This window comes from Corythoichthys intestinalis, chromosome 9 (assembly GCF_030265065.1).
Source record: "Corythoichthys intestinalis isolate RoL2023-P3 chromosome 9, ASM3026506v1, whole genome shotgun sequence".
Taxonomy (NCBI): Eukaryota; Metazoa; Chordata; class Actinopteri; order Syngnathiformes; family Syngnathidae; genus Corythoichthys; species Corythoichthys intestinalis.
In genome coordinates this window covers 28,004,281-28,024,049 of record NC_080403.1, presented here as the reverse complement: position 1 = coordinate 28,024,049, position 19,769 = coordinate 28,004,281, and the positions used below count along the sequence as shown (strand labels likewise).

General features: G+C 38.6%; 1 protein-coding gene across 2 annotated transcripts in view; it reads left to right on the top strand.

Annotated features, from left to right (window-relative positions):
* LOC130921740 (receptor-type tyrosine-protein phosphatase gamma-like) overlaps positions 1 to 19,769 on the top strand; it is a 346,401-nt gene that overhangs the window by 21,325 nt on the left and 305,307 nt on the right. The gene's annotated exons all lie outside the window — the stretch shown is intronic.

Sequence of the window (19,769 nt, the reverse complement as noted above, 5' to 3'; positions counted from 1 at the left end):
CATGGTCAGAGCGCTGGCGGCATGAAGCCAGGCGGCGCTCCGACCGAACAAAACAACGAGAGGACGCCTGGGACGCCAGGCGCTGGACTACCGTGCAAAACGAGTGAAACCCCCCCATGGAGCGGCTCGCCAAGCAGACCCAGCAGAAATGCAAAAATAATCCATCTTTGTGAGACAGACAACGATGAGGGAAAAGTTTACGCAGCTGACGTGGCGACAACGGCATCATCTCGGCGACAAACCGACATCTCTCAGTAGTCGTGTGTGAATAAATTGTTACTTTGCTATCTAAAGCTCTATTTGTCTAGTTGTTCATGGTATTTTGTAAAAGGAAAACATTATTCAGATGTTTGGAATGTAACTAATGAAAAAAATAGCTTTGTTAAAGTCAAAGTTATGTTTGAAATGTATGCGTTTACAAAAAGCTCATTTTCTCCGTTTTTTTCATCAGAAATTGGAAAATTGCTCAAACTAAACTATTTTCTAATGCTGATTTCTAAAGAATGGAATAAGATACGAACATACCTTTTTTTCTGCTGAAAGAAGAGAGTCTAATCTTTCTTTTGGTGGGTTCCAAGTTTATATAGCAATAGAACAGAATTTTCTGTGGTCCTTGCAAAATCAGTCAAAATCCAGAAAAAACGGCCGGGAGCGAAGGGCCTTGCTCTGGTGAAAATGGCTGGGAGTGAATGAGTTAATAGCTTTTGAGTTGGAATCCTGATTTTTTTGTGTTGGAAGTATTGAGTGAATTAAAGAAATATGAATTTAATGAATAGAAATTAAAAATGCAATAATTACTCTTTTTTAATATGTAGGCTACATCAATTAACATGCACATCACCTTCTATATTTTGGAAGCAATTCAAACCATTTTTATAGCTTATTGTATCAAAACAAACATTGAATGAGCAGTTTACAGCATCCATACTCCATTGTATGGCCAATATGTCAAATAAAAGTATCGGTACTTGGCGGGAGCATATCGATAACCCATCGGGTTTCAAAATATCGTGATATATCACCGTATCGAGATATTGTCAGACTCTTAGTGTGTGTTAACGCACAATGGTTGAAAAAGGAACAAAAATTACTAAGGGTGTCAAACGATTAAAATTTTTAATCGAGTTAATTACAGCTTAAAAATTAATTAATCGTAATTAATCGCAATTCAAACCATCTATAAAATATGCCATATTTTTCTGTAAATTATTGTTGGAATGGAAAGATAAGAAACAAGATGGATATATACATTCAACATACGGTACATAAGTATTGTATTTGTTTATTGTAACAATAAATCAACAAGCTGGCATTAACATTATTAACATTGTGTTAAAGCGATCCATGGATAGAAAAACTTGTAGTTCTTAAAAGATAAATGTTAGTACAAGTTATAGAAATTTTATATCAAAACCTCTCTTCATGTTTTCGTTTTAATAAAATTTGTAAAATTTTCAATCAAAAAATAAACTAGTAGCCCACCATTGTTGATGTCAATAATTACTTACACAATGCTCGTGGGTGCTGAAGCCTATAAAATCAGTCGCACCTAAGGGCCAGCAGAGGGCGGCAAAACTCCGAAAAACACAAAAGTACACCTTTCACTGTGCTCTCATTTTAATCTGTCTGAGCGGGGCATTTGTGCGTTAATTGCGTCAAATATTTTAACGGGATTAGTTAAAAAAATTAATTACCGCTCGTTAACGCGATAATTTTGACAGCCCTAAAAATTACTTTTTGCATTTTTGATACCACATGTGAAGCTACCAGTTAAAAAAATGTTGGCTAAAATGTATGGTATATATAAATATTGTAACAACGCAAGAGGTACACCTGAACAGGAATGAGCTCCGGACGCAGTTTGTTCCAATTCCACAGCTCTTTATATGGTTAAATCAGCAGATTGACAGGCTTCCCCAAACAAAAATTTTCCAAAATATTGCAGAGGCGTCAAATAAAAATAACAACAACAACAACAAAATCCCAAATAATTGCAAAAAATAAAAATGGTGGGAAGCAAATAAATATTAGTTTTGAAAATAAATGTGAAGATAATATGATGCAATAAAGCTTTTTAGCTCTAATATAGTGCAAATTGAACTTGAATTTGCCGATAAAATCTGCAATAGAAGCATTTAGTCAGGTATTGTAACTAAGTCAAGCTATGCTACCATTCCCTTCTGTCATCATTGCTTTCATTACATTTATTCCCCCTGCGAGCTTTCTCTATTTTTTAATGTCTTGTGTCTCTTACTGGGTTGCTCTTTGTGCCTGGAGCCCTGTTTAAACCTCTGACTGTTGAAAAAGGCCTCTCAGGCGATGTCACTCCAAAGACCAATGCTGTGTCTTGATGTTGACAGGCACTGGCTGAGCCAACCAAAAGCAAAATCTAATTACCATTAAATCGGCAAGTCCCCAAAGCAAGCCCATTAGCCAAAATTAGCACACACTGTCTCACACGCGCGCACACACACATTTTCCTCTACACTGTCTTCACTCACACTTTCTCTGCCCTTGCCACAAGCCTCCTTCTGTACTGTTTTCTTTGCTTCAACTTTCAGAAGAATTGTCTGAAGCAGAGTGGATGCTGTCTAATCTAAAGGGATTTTTCTTACATCTCTATTCAGTAACACTACCAATAAAACACTTTGAATCTGATATCCCAGATGGAAGGCATACACAGTTTGTCCATTATGATTCGTGTCGAGCTTTGACTCAGCATTGGGTATAACTGCTGCTGAGGATGATGCGTTACGTGATGACTAGCACGCACAATCAGCAAGTATTTTCCAGCTTTGACTTCGTGGTACATGTTACAGTCATACTATACTGTAATTCACCAACCAATACCTATCTATCTGTCTGTCTGTCTGTCTCTGTCTATCCGTCCGTCGGTCCACGTATCTGTCTGTCCATGTGTCCAACAGTCTTTATTTGGAGCAGTGGTTCTTTACCTTGCTAAAGGTACCGAACCCCACGAGTTTCACAGGTGCGTTCACCGACCCCTTCAGAAGTTCATAATAAAGCCATTTTTTTTTACAAATTCAAAACCTAGCAAGCTAACATCTAAGTAAATTCCTGTTCAAATTTCTTCCAAATTTCAAATTTACACCAAATAATTTTGCCTTTTGCTGTTTGTAAATGAAATGAAACTTCTTTCATTCTACACTGTTCATTTTTTGTTGTGTTTTTCATCTCCACATTCTCATTTTATTGTCACATCCTTGCATCACATACTATTTTCATTACGTAAAATAAAGCTTATTTATTTATTTATTTATTTATTTATTAATTATCTACGCAGTACACACTGTAGGTCTGCTATACTTCCTCATACCAAGTGCCGGTCAACTTTCCACTGAGCAAACATATTTCTCCTCCTATCAGATAGAGGGGTAGAGGTTGAAAGAAATAAAGCCTGTAAACTGAGGGCAAACCAGTCTGAAACCTGGTCTAAAAACGCCAACTTGCTTAGTTTTAATCAGCGTACAAAATAAGGCTCTGCCTTTCTTAACCTTCACCTAACCCCTGAGGCTGACTCACCGGACCCCTGGGGTTCGATTGAACCCCAGTTAAGAACCATTGATTCGGAGACTTCACGCGGTTGTAAAAAATACTGGGAGGGTGGATCTTGGCCAGATTAAGAATGAGTTTAACTTGTTTAAGCAACTGATTGAAGAACGAAGTGATTAAGAAATGAGATCAGAATCGCTAAATTTCAAAGTACAGTAATAGTTAAAACACAACAAACCAAAAATAAGTTCATGTAAGCAGTACGGCCAATGAATGAATGAATGAATGAATGAATAAATAAATAATTCAGCATCTACCTGTACAGTATTTAGAAGATCACTCTTTACTATCTTTCATTTACATCATCATTAGATTTCTTTTTTTTTTCTGTCATATTGCTTTTAGCAGTGTTGTTGACAGCTACATTCATATTTCGTTTAACTGGGTCAGGCTTAAAAATGACCAACTTCTCCTGGCGTGCATTCTTCTTTTTTCAAAAATGATATTGTTCCTTTACCAGAATTCCAGATAATTGGGCTGAACAATATGTTGATTTGTTGATATATTGAAAAAAAAAAAGTATATACAGTGCCTTGCAAAAGTATTCGGCCCCCTTGAATCTTGCAACCTTTCGCCACATTTCAGGCTTCAAACATAAAGATATGAAATTTAATTTTTTTGTGAAGAATCAACAACAAGTGGGACACAATCGTGAAGTGGAACAACATTTATTGGATAATTTAAACTTTTTTAACAAATAAAAAACTGAAAAGTGGGGCGTGCAATATTATTCGGCCCCTTTACTTTCAGTGCAGCAAACTCACTCCAGAAGTTCAGTGAGGATCTCTGAATGATCCAATGTTGTCCTAAATGACCGATGATGATAAATAGAATCCAAATGTGTGTAATCAAGTCTCCGTATAAATGCACCTGCTCTGTGATAGTCTCAGGGTTCTTTTTAAAGTGCAGAGAGCATTATGAAAACCAAGGAACACACCAGGCAGGTCCGAGATACTGTTGTTGAGAAGTTTAAAGCCGGATTTGGATACAAAAAGATTTCCCAAGCTTTAAACATCTCATTGGAGCACTGTGCAAGCCATCATATTGAAATGGAAGGAGCATCAGACCACTGCAAATCTACCAAGACCCGGCCGTCCTTCCAAACTTTCTTCTTAAACAAGGAGAAAACTGATCAGAGATGCAGCCAAGAGGCCCATGATCACTCTGGATGAACTGCAGAGATCTACAGCTGAGGTGGGAGAGTCTGTCCATAGGACAACAATCAGTCGTACACTGCACAAATCTGGCCTTTATGGAAGAGTGAAAGCCATTTCTCAAAGATATCCATAAAAAGTCTCGTTTAAAGTTTTCCACAAGCCACCTAGGAGACACACCAAACATGTGGAAGAAGGTGCTCTGGTCAGATGAAACCAAAATTGAACTTTTTGGCCACAATGCAAAATGACATGTTTGGCGTAAAAGCAACACAGCTCATCACCCTGAACACACCATCCCCAGTGTCAAACATGGTGGTGGCAGCATCATGTTTGGGCCTGCTTTTCTTCAGCAGGGACAGGGAAGATGGTTAAAATTGACGGGAAGATGGATGCAGCCAAATACAGGAACATTCTGGAAGAAAACCTGTTGGTATCTGCACAAGACCTGAGACTGGGACGGAGATTTATCTTCCAACAGGACAATGATCCAAAACATAAAGCCAAATCTACAATGGAATGGTTAAAAAATAAACGTATCCAGGTGTTAGAATGGCCAAGTCAAAGTCCAGACCTGAATCCAATCGAGAATCTGTGGAAAGAGCTGAAGATTGCTGTTCACAAACACTCTCCATCCAACCTCACTGAGCTCGAGCTGATTTTGCAAGGAAGAATGGGCAAGAATGTCAGTCTCTCGATGTACAAAACTGATAGAAACATACCCCAAGCGACTTGCAGCTGTAATTGGAGCAAAAGGTGGCGCTACAAAGTATTAACGCAAGGGGGCCGAATAATATTGCACGCCCCACTTTTCAGTTTTTTATTTGTTAAAAAAGTTTAAATTATCCAATAAATTTTGTTCCACTTCACGATTGTGTCCCACTTGTTGTTGATTCTTGACAAAAAATTAAATTTTATATCTTTATGTTTGAAGCCTGAAATGTGGCGAAAGGTTGCAAGGTTCAAGGGGGCCGAATACTTTTGCAAGGCACTGTATATACAGTATATATTTTTGATGTGATATGGAATTAAGCTATTAGGTATATATTTATATGCTTTAACATGCACCTTACAGAGCTTTAATTTTAAATATTGTACTTCAGATGACATAACAGTATTTATGATTACCTTTTATTATCTAAACTGAATATTTTTTCATGCGCCAGGAGAAGAAAACGTTTTTTTAAAAATGTATTTACAGTGTATTTGATTTTGCCACTGTTGAGTGACCATTTGCTTCCACATTGTAAGGAAGATATTAGGATTTATAAGGTATATCGATATTAAATATATCGAGTTATGACTTTTGGTCGTTATCGATTAGTCATGCCAGCTAATACTATGTTATACAGTATTCTGTTAATACGTCTTGATGAAATCTCTAAAAAATGCGTCTTACTTTTTATCTATGAATGTTCATATAGAATGGCACGGTTTCTCTGGGTACTCCGGTTTCCCCCCCACATCCCAAAAACAAGCATGGTAGGCTGATCGAAAACTCTAAATTGTCCTTAGGTGTGCGTGTATGCGCGAATGATGGTGCGTCTCCTTGCGCCCTGCGATTGGCTGGCAACTGATTCAGGGTGTACCCTGCCTGCGGCCCATAGTTAGCTGGGTTTGGCTCCATCACCCCTGTGACCCTAGTGAGGATAAGCGGCTCGGAAAATGAATCAATGAATGTTTATATTATATACTGTATAATATGCCAAACCCATTTTTTTCACATTCAGAGGATTACATTCATGTTTTCGAAATTTTGAGGGGGGAATAAATTGCAATTGATAAAAAAAGAAAGACAGTGGGTACAGTAGTGCCTTATTTAATTCCTTTTTTCCTGTATTTTTCCTAATCCCTATACTGTGTGTCCCAGTGGTTGCCATCTGGTGCAGTCAACATGTTTATTATATGGAACAAAAATTATTTGTAGGGCCATCATATCTTAATCTTTCTTTTAATGTTTCTATGTTTTAGAGACCCATCAAATGTACTAGCATATACAGAACTGTTACAAAAATGAGTTACATTTTTTCCGCCAATCAGGGTTAATGTTGACATGTTGTTTTGGGATTTCTTATCGCTCAGAGACCGCATACTTTAAGCTTGTATTTAAATACATAAAATAATCCATTTGATTAGAGCTAGACAGGATTTCAGATCTTGTCATGGACAAGAGTTGGGCTTTTGCAGCAAATTAAGGAGGCGGTGCTCCATTTTAGGGTTTGCACCGATGGAGCCTACATCGTGTCAACCAGCTCAGGGTGTAGCCTGCCTCCTGCCCATTGTGGGTTAGGCTGCACAACCCCCATGACCCTTGTGAGTATAAGCTGTGAAGAGGGTGATTGAATAAATGTAAAAGAAACTACAGCAGTGATGGCCACACTTTTTGTCTCATAAACTATTTGGACTTTTCAAAAGAACAACCCAAAATAATCTACATATACAACCAACACATGTTGTCTTTTTTTGTGCAAATCGATAAGCTTCTCCATCTACACGTTATGTGGTGGATTGATGCATGTTACCACAGAGTATAACAACCATCAACCAAACATGAAATTCAAAAATTAAGTGATGGGATAAAGGAGATGTAAGTACAATGAGTCTGAAGATAAAAGATGAGCGCTGGATTAAATGGGCTGGGTGAAGTACATTAGCAGTTAGGTCAGAGACGGTATTGTGGAGTGAGTCACTCCTCTTCTTCTAATCTTTCTAATTAGGCATCATCGGCACCACTACAACCACCCCCCACCACCCTGACGCCCACTCAGTAGTCAGTATCCCTGCATTCTATTCATCTCATATCCTTCCTAGATTGAAGACACACACAGAAAGAGAAAGATTAAAAAAAAAAAAAAAAATTAAAAAATGGGAAAAAACAAAAAGAACTCACTCACAAGTTACCTCTTAAATGCGATATATACAGTGGGGCAAATAAGTATTTAGTCAACCACTAATTGTGCAAGTTCTCCCACTTGAAAATATTAGAGAGGCCTGAATTTGTCAACATGGGTAAATCTCAACCATGAGAGACAGAATGTGGAAAAAATACAGAAAATCACATTGTTTGATTTTTAAATAATTTATTTGGAAACCATGGTGGAAAATAAGTATTTGGTCAATACCAAAAGTTCATCTCAATACTTTGTTATGTACCCTTTGTTGGCAATAACGGAGGCCAAACGTTTTCTGTAACTCCTCACAACCTTTTCACACACTGTTGCTGGTATTTTGGCCCATTCTTCCATGCAGATCTACTCTTGAGCAGTGATGTTTTGGGGCTGTCGCTGGGCAACAGGGACTTTAAACTCCTTCCACAGATTTTCTATGGGGTTGAGATCTGGAGACTGGCTAGGCCACTCCTGGACCTTGAAATGCTTCTTACGAAGCCACTCCTTTGTTGCCCTGGCTGTGTGTTTGGGATCATTGTCATGCTGAGAGACTGAGCCACGTTTCATCTTCAATGCCCTTGCTGATGGAAGGAGATTTTCACTCAAAATCTCTCGATACATGGCCCCATTCATTCTTTCCTTTACACAGATCAGTCGTCCTGGTCCCTTTGCAGAAAAACAGCCCCAAAGCATGATGTTTCCACCCGCATGCTTCACAGTAGGGATGGGAATCGAAATCAGATTCCCAATTCAGAACCGGTTCCTTGTGTTTCGAGGCCTCGACATCACAATGAAAAAGCCTGAACGATCCCTTTAACGATTCCTAAAGACGCATATTGCGTTGTGACGTGTCTTGTTGTCCAGACGGATCAAACTAGCATGGCGCCAAGAACCACCCGCTCCAAAGTTTGGCTACACTTCACCAGGAATGAGGGTGAAAATGAAAGGTTACGATGGTTTAGCACGAGCATTGCAGCCGTAAACATAACAATGACAGCACGTAGGTTCAAACGCTCAAAAGTGTGTCTTTACTTCACAAGGAAAAATTACAACAAAACGACTTGCAGTCTTGCAAGGTGGAGATAACTGCATCGGGAGGGAAGGTGGAGATAACTGCATCGGGAGGGAATAAGACTGTACTGTCCTCACAGAGACGCTAAGGCTTAGTCCTGGCTATATAGCTAGCTAAACTCCCAAATGAGGATACAGAAGAAGTTGGTATAATTTGCTGACTTTATTCAACCATCACTTGAAGAGTGAAACTAAAAATAGAAATGAAACTAATCAATTTCGTCCCCAATAACAAACAGGTTTGCATCAACGTAACTCAGCGATGATTAGCTGCTAATACAGCTAAACGGTTAGCATGCGTTCACTAGCATTAGCACATCGTTCAAACTACTACACAACTGGATTTAAGTGTCCGATCGGGAGTGGAAGCACACAACAACAACACAAAAGACGATACATACAAGCGTTGCCTCTGTAGATATTTTACAAACATTAAAAAAGAACGTAGGCTCGTAGCAGTGTTTCCCCTCTCTCACTAACTCGCTCACTCGCTTGGATGCGGCATTTCTTCTTTGCGTGTAAGCGCGCTCTTCTTCACATGAACGCGTTCTTCTTCGCGTGAGGAAGTGCAAGTGCGCCCCCACTTGAGCATGAAAGCGCCATAAAAACTAATGCATATCAATATACTGGTAAATAATACACTTTAACAGGGGTCCCCAAACTACGGCCCACGGGCCGGATATGGCCCGCCCCCACATTTGGTCCGGTCCCTGAACAATACCAGAGAGCATTTAATTTTTTTTTTTTTTTCTTCATAGTGTTATTTATTTTCTGGCCTTTTTCTGTGAAGAACTCAGAGAGGGTTATTTGGTTATTATCTATTTGATTAATAGTGTTATTGTTATTTATTATTATTATATAATATTATTATTTATATTTTATTCACTTTTGTTCTGTAAAGAATCCAGAAAGGGTTATTTGATTGCGGCTTTCTGAAAAGCAATAATTTTTTACATTTCAGCACTCCTGCAATCGTCACACTTTTTCTGTGTTCTATTCAAACTGACCCCGGCCCCTCATAAGTTAAAAATTATGTGTCCCTCACAGGAAAAAGTTTGGCCACCCCTGCTTTAACACATATTGCCAACGGCAGAACAACGACCTATATGCCAATATTCATTGATTCATTCATTCATTCATTTTCATATTTTTTATTTCTATTAGAAAAATGTTTCAGTAAAATGTTAGACATTCTTGTGCATTTGCCACTTATTGCCACAGTTAATATTGAGGCTTTGGGCCTCTTTTGACCTCGTTGTGAGTTTGTAAGGTTGTGACTTCTGATTAAACTCGATGCCAATCAAAACGTTTGTTCTTCTTTTCCCCCAAATTAGAATCGATAAGAGAATCGATAAAGAATCGAATCGTTAAGCAATATCGATAATGGAATCGGAATCGTAAAAATCCTATCAATTCCCATCCCTACTTCACAGTGTGTATGGTGTTCTTCGGATGCAATTCAGTATTCTTTCTCCTCCAAACACGAGAACCTGTGTTTCTACCAAAAATTTGTATTTTGGTTTCGTCTGACCATAACACATTCTCCCAGTCCTCTTCTGGATCATCCAAATGCTCTCTAGCGAACCGCAGACGGGTCTGGATGAGTACTGGCTTCAGCAGGGGGACACATCTGGTAGTGCAGGATTTGAGTCCCTGGCAGCGCATTTTGTTACTGATAGTAGCCTTTTGTTACTGTGGTCCCAGCTCTCTGTAGGTCATTCACTAGGTCCCCCCGTGTGTTTCTGGGATTTTTGCTCACCGTTCTTGCTATCATTGTGACGCCACGGGGTGAGAGCTTGCGTGGAGCCCCAATTGAGGGAGATTATCAGTGGTCTTGTATGTCTTCCACTTTCTAATGATTTGTCCCACAGTTGATTTCTTTACACCAAGCGTTTTACCAATTGCAGATTCAGTCTTCCCAGCCTGGTGCAGGTCTACAATTTTTGTCTCTGGTGTCCTTCGACAGCTCTTTGGTCTTGGCAATAGTAGAATTTGGAGTGTGGCTGACTGAGATTCTGGACAGGTGTCTTTTATGCCGATAATGAGTTAAAACAGGTGCCATTAATACAGGTGACGAGTGGAGCCTGATTAGACCTCGTTAGAAGTTAGACCTCTTTGACAGCCAGAAATCTTGTAGGTGACCAAATACTTATTTTCCACTCTAATTTGGAAATAAATTCTTTAAAAATTAAACAATGTGATTTTCTGTTTTTTTTCTCCACATTCTGTCTCTCATGGTTGCGGTTTATGTTGACAACTATAGGCCTCTCTAATCTTTTCAAGTAGGAGAACTTCCACAATTGGTGGTTGACTAAATACTTATTTGCCCCACTGTATGAGTGACTAAAAGTGATGGGAAAATGTATGGGCAACAAATGAGTAAGGGACGAGACAATTCATCAGCAATCTTAATGCATCTCCTCTGCCAAAAAGCATTTAGCTGAGTGGCCCATTCATTGATATTATTGACCTCGTTATATCTTTATTTCGATCACTTAAATCCTTGTTTTTAAACTTTTCAAAGCACTGGTAAGCTTCGATATATAAATCTATAGACAAGTTTCCTGAGCGAAATATGGGCGACGCCATCTTGGAAAATGTCTGCTCCGAACTTCCCGTTTAGAAAGAACAACATGAATTGCGGTTAAAGTAAGCAGTGTGTTGACAACGTTAAAACGTCAAAATCAAAGCAGAGGAACCCACCGAATCTCCAAAAAGGGATTCAGCATGACGTAGGTGATACTCTGAGATGTTCTGTGCTGTGCGTGAATTCTTATCACTTTACTGATTATTCGTGGACAAAATAATAACAACCTGTCACCCTGTGTTGACGTGAGGTGTAGATTGATACGCCGGCCACGAAGCGATCGTATGTCAAGATACCACTGTACACAGTAGACTTCAATACTTTCAGGTTGTACAGTATGTATTGTTCATACACGATTAAATGTCAAATAATTTGAGATGAGTAATATTGATGACATATTTTGTGTGTATGGGCCGCTTTACACCTGTGGACTTTGTCATCTGACCCTGTCATCTTGTCAAGTGTTGCAAGTAACATTTGGGACATTTAATACTTTTGCTTCAATAGAAATTTAACCAGACTGAAACATTAATTAAATGTATTTGGTTCCCTTTATGTCCACTGGATGAATATTCCTGCTAAGATATTTGAAAGTTTTTATTTTTTTTAAATCCAACTCTAAACTAGCCTAACTACTCGCAACATACTGTATGTTTCCATGTCAGCGTAGTATGATAGAGAAGGCAATGTGATGCTGTGTAAAAAGAGGTGCAAGAGCATAAATGTTTGTTGTTGTCTTGTGTACAAAAGCTGAGAGTGGTTTAGGTTGACAAGCCTGTGATGTCACTGCTGTCAGCCATGCTTGTGTTGGTGTGCATGTGGAAGGAATGCTAATGCAGTGGTTTGTGCTCCCACATGAACCAAGCAATGTTTATTATGCAACTGGCAAACATCAAATCTGAGCTATGCAAACAAAAAGAAAAGACAAAGACAGCAATAGATACACATAATTGAATTGATCTGCAAATGAGTGAATGAATAGCAAGATGAATGGATGAAAAAGAGAAAAGATTGTGATAACAACACTAAATCTACTAACCGAGAATGTTTACCAGTGATAACCTGTGGCAGGAATAATGCTGACATATGTACAATAAGCTTTTTCAAGAAAATACATTGTTTTTCCTCGATTAGAGTTGTTACTGTTATTGACATTATTACGGGGTGAAAATGACAAATCAAGCTGTTGAAAAAAAAAAGGAAAAAACTGAAAAACTCCTCTTCAGAAGCCTTTTTCCATTCTATGTTTTGCTATAAATTGCTCTCACGGTATGCCAATAGCAGACCCTAGCAGACTGAAATGCATATGTAGTTGTAATAAATGCCACTGTAATGTGACATTTGAGTTACAACCACTCGTTGGTGAAGTAAACCCAAATGTGGGATATGCCTCAGACAGCACTTTGAGAGGTATATTACAGCACTATGAGAGATATATTGATTTGACAAGTAAACGGGAACAATGGGTGTCAAAGCCCAAAGGGCATAGGAGCAAAGTAAAGTACATATAAAATATGGGTCACCTGCCAGAGGAAAAACAAAAAGGTATTGTTTGCCAGCAATCAATAGCAACATTTAATGTATTTTTAAATCTCATATTGCTGCCAGCTCTTCGTGATGTCAAACTACTGTAAAATTGCCTGTAAATATTCTATTTAATTCAGATCATTTCAACTAGACTCTTCTAGTTGTCTTAGAGGATACCTCTAGATATTTGAGAAGGGTTAGTCAGAAGAGAATTAGCCTGACCTTTATGTCGAAACTGTGGAAATTTAAGCTCCAAGTTAGGACCACATTCCCAAAAACAAATATCATCATTTTTGAATGGAAAACAAAAGCAGAAGTAGAATGGACTCTGACTATCCCCTACAAAGCCAGTTCTTTTCCCTAAACCAGTTAAAAAGTCAGGGAAACTCAGTGCAGGAGTGGTGTTATGTAAATTAAGACCCATTTCAGCAAGTGTGTGAGAAACACATTTCTGGAACTAGGCAGCTAACAGAATATTTAATTGGGTGTTTAATTTCACACTTGATGCATGAGTAGGTACTCCAGAGACCCAACTAACTGTTTACAAACAATTAAAAAGTCAGCTTTCCATAATATGTCCGCTTTATGTTTAATTTAAGACTGCATTAAAATAGTCTGCAAGGTTCAAAAAGTGATGTGATTTATACAAATTCAGGGTGTAAAAACTGATTTAGCACTTCATTTTTTCCACCGCCTCCAGTCATTCCACTCTAGTTAATTGTACAACTTCACTCTCAATCTTTGCCTTTTGTCTTAATTTCATCTTGCTGCGCTGCTTCTATACAACTCACCAATTTGCTACCTACATTATAACAAAATGCCAATGATATCTCTGATCAATAACCGTGACAGACTTCAAGCTCTGCCCATGCAACATTCATTGCATTTGCTTGTAGTGTGACCAACTAGCCACTGTAATTCTCATGGGCTCCAAATATAAATCATGACACAGCCACTCAGTGCATTCACTTGGAATTGTGTGCTGCCTCACTGGCACCGGACATAGAACTGTAAAGCAAAGCCTTAACGCTCTTTGACAAATAGCTTTGAAGGCTATGCGGGTGTGACAGTTTTTTTTACCAGAACAGAGGAGGCAAGGACTAATCAAAGTCACCACAATAAAGAAAGCAGGCCAATACATGAGTAATTGTCCAACAGACTGATAGTGTGTCATCAGAGAGAATATGCATCCATAATTATTTTAGTTGGCTAATAGTGTGGCTACTTTGGCCCCACCTCAAGTTGAGCAGTCAGTCAGCCAGATAGTACATCACTCGACTGGTTCAGAGACTACGTCAACAGCAGGCGTGAAAGTGGTCCAGAACTGTCCAGTACACCATTCCGGTAAAGGATTCAGGGCAAAAACGGGCAGGAATAGTGCTTTGATGACGAAAATATGAAGGCAATTGTCAAAATCCCATGTTAAAAAAAATGCCAGGCTTCCACACTCGCATCTCCAAGAGGAAAACAATCTACTAATGTCAGATGTACATACTAAAAGTGCTTGTGTAGCATAATCTGTTTCCAGCAATATTCTATGCAGTTCTACCCAGCAGCTCAGTCGCAGTGTATCTGAGTCTGCGGCCAGCAAACAACTCAGTTGTCCGTTTAATTGGCTGCCAGACTGACATGTGTTCAGCATGGATAGTTAACTCTGATTGGTTCAAATGCAAATACAAAAACCGGAAAAAAAGCAAATCAGGGGGGCAACTTGTTGAATGAATGCAGTAAAAAGGACAATGCAATGGAAAATTGATCATATCTTAAAGAGGAGAGAGTTGAGGCTTATTTTATTTTATTTTATTTGCTCTAATAGGGAGGTTCAGACCATCTTCCATGTTAATGAGCACATTTGGACTTATTTTTGTGTATTTACGTATGTTAGGCTACTTATTACTTATCATTTATTTTTCAATTGCATAAGGTAACAGTCAGATCCAGGAAGAAATTCTTGCCTTTTTCACCCCTAGTCAACAGTAATAGCTGCCAAAACCTCACCAATAGCTAATGCAATAATTAATCGGGAGTGTTCTTGTCATGTCTTGTAATTGTTGTTAGGGTTTCATCCTGTAGTGTGTTTTTTCATGTAGGCTTGTCTGCTTTTATTTTGGTAGTTGTGTTCCTACTTCTTTCACTTTTACTTCCTGCCCTTATGTTTCCCAATCATGCTGATTGTATCCACCTGTGACCCTGTGTATAAATAGTGTGCGTCTGCCCCTGTCTATTGTCAGTTCGTCTGGTATCATGTAGGGGTGTGCCATCTTAGGCACCCCACGATTCGATTCGATTACGATTCCGGGAGCTACGATTCGATTACCGAACGATGATCACGATATCGACGATGATCGCGGTTATCGCGATTATCGATGCATCTCACATTACTAATTACTACAGTAGCCAAGCAAATTTATGTCCATATATATATATATATATATATATATATATATATATATATATATATATATATATATATATATATATATATATATATATATACATATATATATTTTTTTTCCCCCAAGAAAGTGCAAAATCATTAACCTTTTTAAAGGGAGTACTTATTTCTCTCAACAATGCAATAAAATTTACTCAGGTGGAATGAATTCCACATTTTCTGGAAACAAACTGTCTTTAGAAATGTCATCTTTTAACCAATATACTTTGTTTTCACTGATTTCTGTACTATTTCACATGTTTGTAATGTTACCGCTGTACTTAATCATGGTTTTACACGTTCTGCATATGAAATACACGTTAGCGAATTAGCGAATTAGCTTAGCGCTCGGCGCTAACCATTAACATCTCAAAAACAGCAACAATAAAGGTTAAACAGTACAGGAGGACTCATATACTCACCTCTTACAGATGTACACGAGTCTTAGCAACACACTCGGGACATTTTTTGATTGAAATGCTTTAAAACCACTGCTGCACATCTTAAAGACAAGGCCCAACGAACTATCTCTCTCTCCCCTCTTTCTCTAAAAAATAACTTGCGCAGGGTCGCGCTTCTGTTTCCTTCCCGTCTCATACATAAATTTATTTACCAGTCTTTTAAAAAAAAAAAGAGCAGCCATTATGATGCGCGTGCGCCCGTTAACGGTGCCCGGGCGGCAGACATGTCTTGAATTTTGGTCTGCTACGAGCGGCTGCCATAAGGTTATGAGGGAAAATAATCGTTTTTGAACCTTTATGAATCGTAATCGAATCGTTACGTGTCGAATCGCGATGCATGTAATAATCGATTTTTTGGAACTCCTCTAGTATCATGCCAGGTCGTGTGCCACCACCTTTCGTTTTTGCCTAGATTTTTGTTAGAACCCATGCTTTTTCCGTTACCTTGTTGATTACTCTCAGTCTTTTGTTTCCAGCAAATGCTGTCGTTTTTTCGTTGTCACCTTTCGAACATTTTGGACTGATCATTAAAGAGCATACGACACCAGAAAAAAAGTCTTAAATGGCATTATTATGTGAATTGGAATCATATTTTGAGACGATTCGACCATATACAACAATTTAGCAAAGCGCAGATGACGAGAAATTAGTCTTTTAATCTGCCGGTTAGCCACGCCTACAATTATAGGGCTTTAGCGTCCCCAACAGGTGGATGACGTCAGCGGTAGACTAAGCTCATCGGTTTTACTATTCAGCCCATTGAGGGGGAATTGTTCAGGACGAGGAAAACGAGACGAAGAGAGCTGCAAAATGTCATTGTTTCAGTCTCTCTACTCCCAATATTTTTACAGGATATTCTTTTTATCCAAGTATTTTCCCCAATAGCTATATAAATGGCTTGAGAAAGACCAGTCAGCCCGTCGAGGGGGAACTATTCACAATGAGGAAAACGCGACGAAGAGAGCGGCAAAATGTCATTGTTTCTGTCTCTTTACTTCAATATTTTTACAGGATATTCTTTTTATCCAAGTATTTTTCCCCAATAGCTATATAAATGGCTTGAGAAGGACCAGTCAGCCCGTCGAGGGGGAACTATTCACAATGAGGAAAACGCGACGAAGAGAGCGGCAAAATGTCATTGTTTCTGTCTCTTTACTTCAATATTTTTACAGGATATTCTTTTTACCCAAGTACTTTCCCCAATTGCTAAATAAATGGCATGGTCATGACAAATAACTTGTGCTAAATGGAATATAAAATAATAAAAATCCATTTATTCAAGACAACATGGCAAAATTACTCCATAATGGTCAAAACAGTCGACTTTACCTTTACTGTCACACCTGCCGAACGATATTTTATGACACCTAAATCGGACATATGTCATTTCCCTTCCCCGGCTTCGGAGAATGTAAACAGACCAGAAGGAGTGACAGCTAGCCGACATGCTAACCCGAACCGAGGGATGTTTCAAAGTCTTCGAAGTGGAAAATCACACATAACTAGCCTGGATTATTTGACATGACGACCCGGTTGTCGAGTTTCTTTGCGGATCGGCAAACCACCCGGCGGAGAGCAATTTACAGTTCGTTCCCTGGAGGAGGGTGACTGGAATTGTTGTGTAGCTAACGTGCTAACAGCTAACTGCTAATGAGCGTGAGGATAGCTTTTTACATGCCTATCAATGATCAAACGTAAGTAGTCCTTTATTTAAAGGAATTTTATAGTGTTTACTTTGTAATCACTGTATTCGTATTTGACATAATACAAAACAAGATGTTTACTCACTTCCTTGTAAGTCCAATGGTCCCACAGTAAATATCCACGGTGAATGGGAACCTTTTGAAACTCCAAAAAGGCGCATACGCCTCTCCCGCATACAGAATGATTTTTCTGCAGCCGTTTGGCTGGCGTGATGCAAAAAATAAAAGTATTAATCCCCCAAATCAGCTGAATCCTTCGTCCTCATACACAACAGTACACTGTAGCGTGAAGAGGACGTCTTCTACCGTACACGTCACAGCGCCCTCCTCCTCAATGCGAGACCGAAGCCGGAAGTCACTCATTTTCCTGGCGCGGGATTCAAAAAACTAAATAAATATAGCGATCGCTTCCACACACATCCAAGCGGTCCATATCATTCAGGAGCATAAAATACCGCGTGTATTATGAAATAAACATGCTTTTTCGTGTCACAAGCACTTTAAACCTTTTCATTTGGACTGAAAAATCTCATATTTTTTTCCTGGGTGCATCTTTTTCAGTTTTGATAGCTGAATGAGATACTTACAAAAAACTAATTGCGCGGAGCTATATTTTTGCATGGAAAAATGTCTTCACATAGCAGTGAAGAATGTTTTTTTTATTTTTAATTTTATTCCTTTATTTATTTATTTTTTAATATAATGACGATAGAAATATGCATTTTTAAACAAAACAGTAATTGCTAATATAGAGTAGCCCAAGCAATTGATGTGAGAAATGAGTAAAATGCTGCTGCTTTTATTGGAAAAAAAAAAAAAAAAAAATGTCTTTGTCACATGATCCACATAGGCTAGGTTCATATGGCAGGCCTTGTTGCCCAAATCAGATTTTTTTTCTCGTGCTTTTCCGATTCGAGTGAGGCATTAATTTGACTGTGTGAACGGGACAAGTCGCATAGAAGTGGACCATTTCAAATCTGTTTCAGGTCACTTTCGTCTGTGGTTTTAAATCCGGTCTGGTCCACATTTTTCCAGATCGTGGCTGCGGTCTGAACATTTAAGTCTTCCAAAACGGAATTCGGGGGAACGCTGATGATGTTAATTTGTATTGCTTAGCAACAGGTGAATTTGCGCCATGAAGTAGCACTGCCAATGTTCCACAAAACGACATGATAAAAAGTCTAACACTTTTTCTCCTCATCCTCCTACTTATAGACATCTGTGCAAGCATTGGGCTACTTCCATCGTTCAACAGTTTCAACATAAATACATGGACAGCTACGTCACAGATCTCCATGTTAATTATGCTAACATATGTTTACATACGCTTCTTTCTTGTGAACTATTTTCTACATCTGCACATGCGGGTCACTTTACTCCGCGCGATTTAGTGACACGTCTATCATTGGTGTAATGTACATGCATGACACTTTTTGGGCCGTGATTGAAAATGATAGTCTGAACGGGCATGCAAAAAGACCAGATATGACAAAAAAAAAAATCTGATTTTTGCATTAAGACATTCGGTATGAACCCAGCCATAGTCTCAAACTGATTTTGTTATAAGTGTGCAAGAGATCAGCAGGTGTGACGTTGAAAATGAACGAATGATCGACAAGGTTTTGATTAAGTGTCTTTCAGCATAAAAGAAAATCTTGCTTTAGCATATTTTTTATGTGAATGGCGAAAATGTCATTAAAAGCCAATATTTCCTGTTAGTTTGACGAAATTGGCATCTTCAGACATTTTTAAAAGCCAGAACTCCTCAAACCAATCAAATGCAAGTCTGCCATAACCCATGACTTGCATCTTGCATTTGACATTGTACGAGTTAATCTGAAATGACAAAGGGTATACTAAATGTTACTGTTCAGTAGGGGTGTGACAAAATATCGAAATAGTGATATATCGTGATACTTTGTATCCCAAAAGGTTATCGATATGCTCCTGTCAAGAATCTAAATATCGTTTTAAAAAGGTGTCAATTAAAAAAAAAAAAAAAAAAAAAAGAAAAGCCTGCCATTGACTGTGCTCGACGCCCAATCCTTTTAGACTGGGAATGTTCGTTCATTCAAAACCAGAGCATTCACGGTCATTCGGTCCGATTTTCGGGGCATTTACAAGTCACTTGCTTTTCATTTTAGGGCGTTCACAGGTCATTTCCTGTTGAGTTTGAGTCCCTGCCTATTCATTTGGGTGATTCCCAGGTCACTTTCTGTTCTGTAACGCAAAATAAGCAGCAAGTGACGCATAAAATACCCCAAAATCAACAGGAAGTAACTGAAAATCAACAGGTAAATGACGTTAAATGGCCCAAAATTACTCATTGCCTGGCATTGGCTGACACTGACGGCCATAGACATTCAATCCG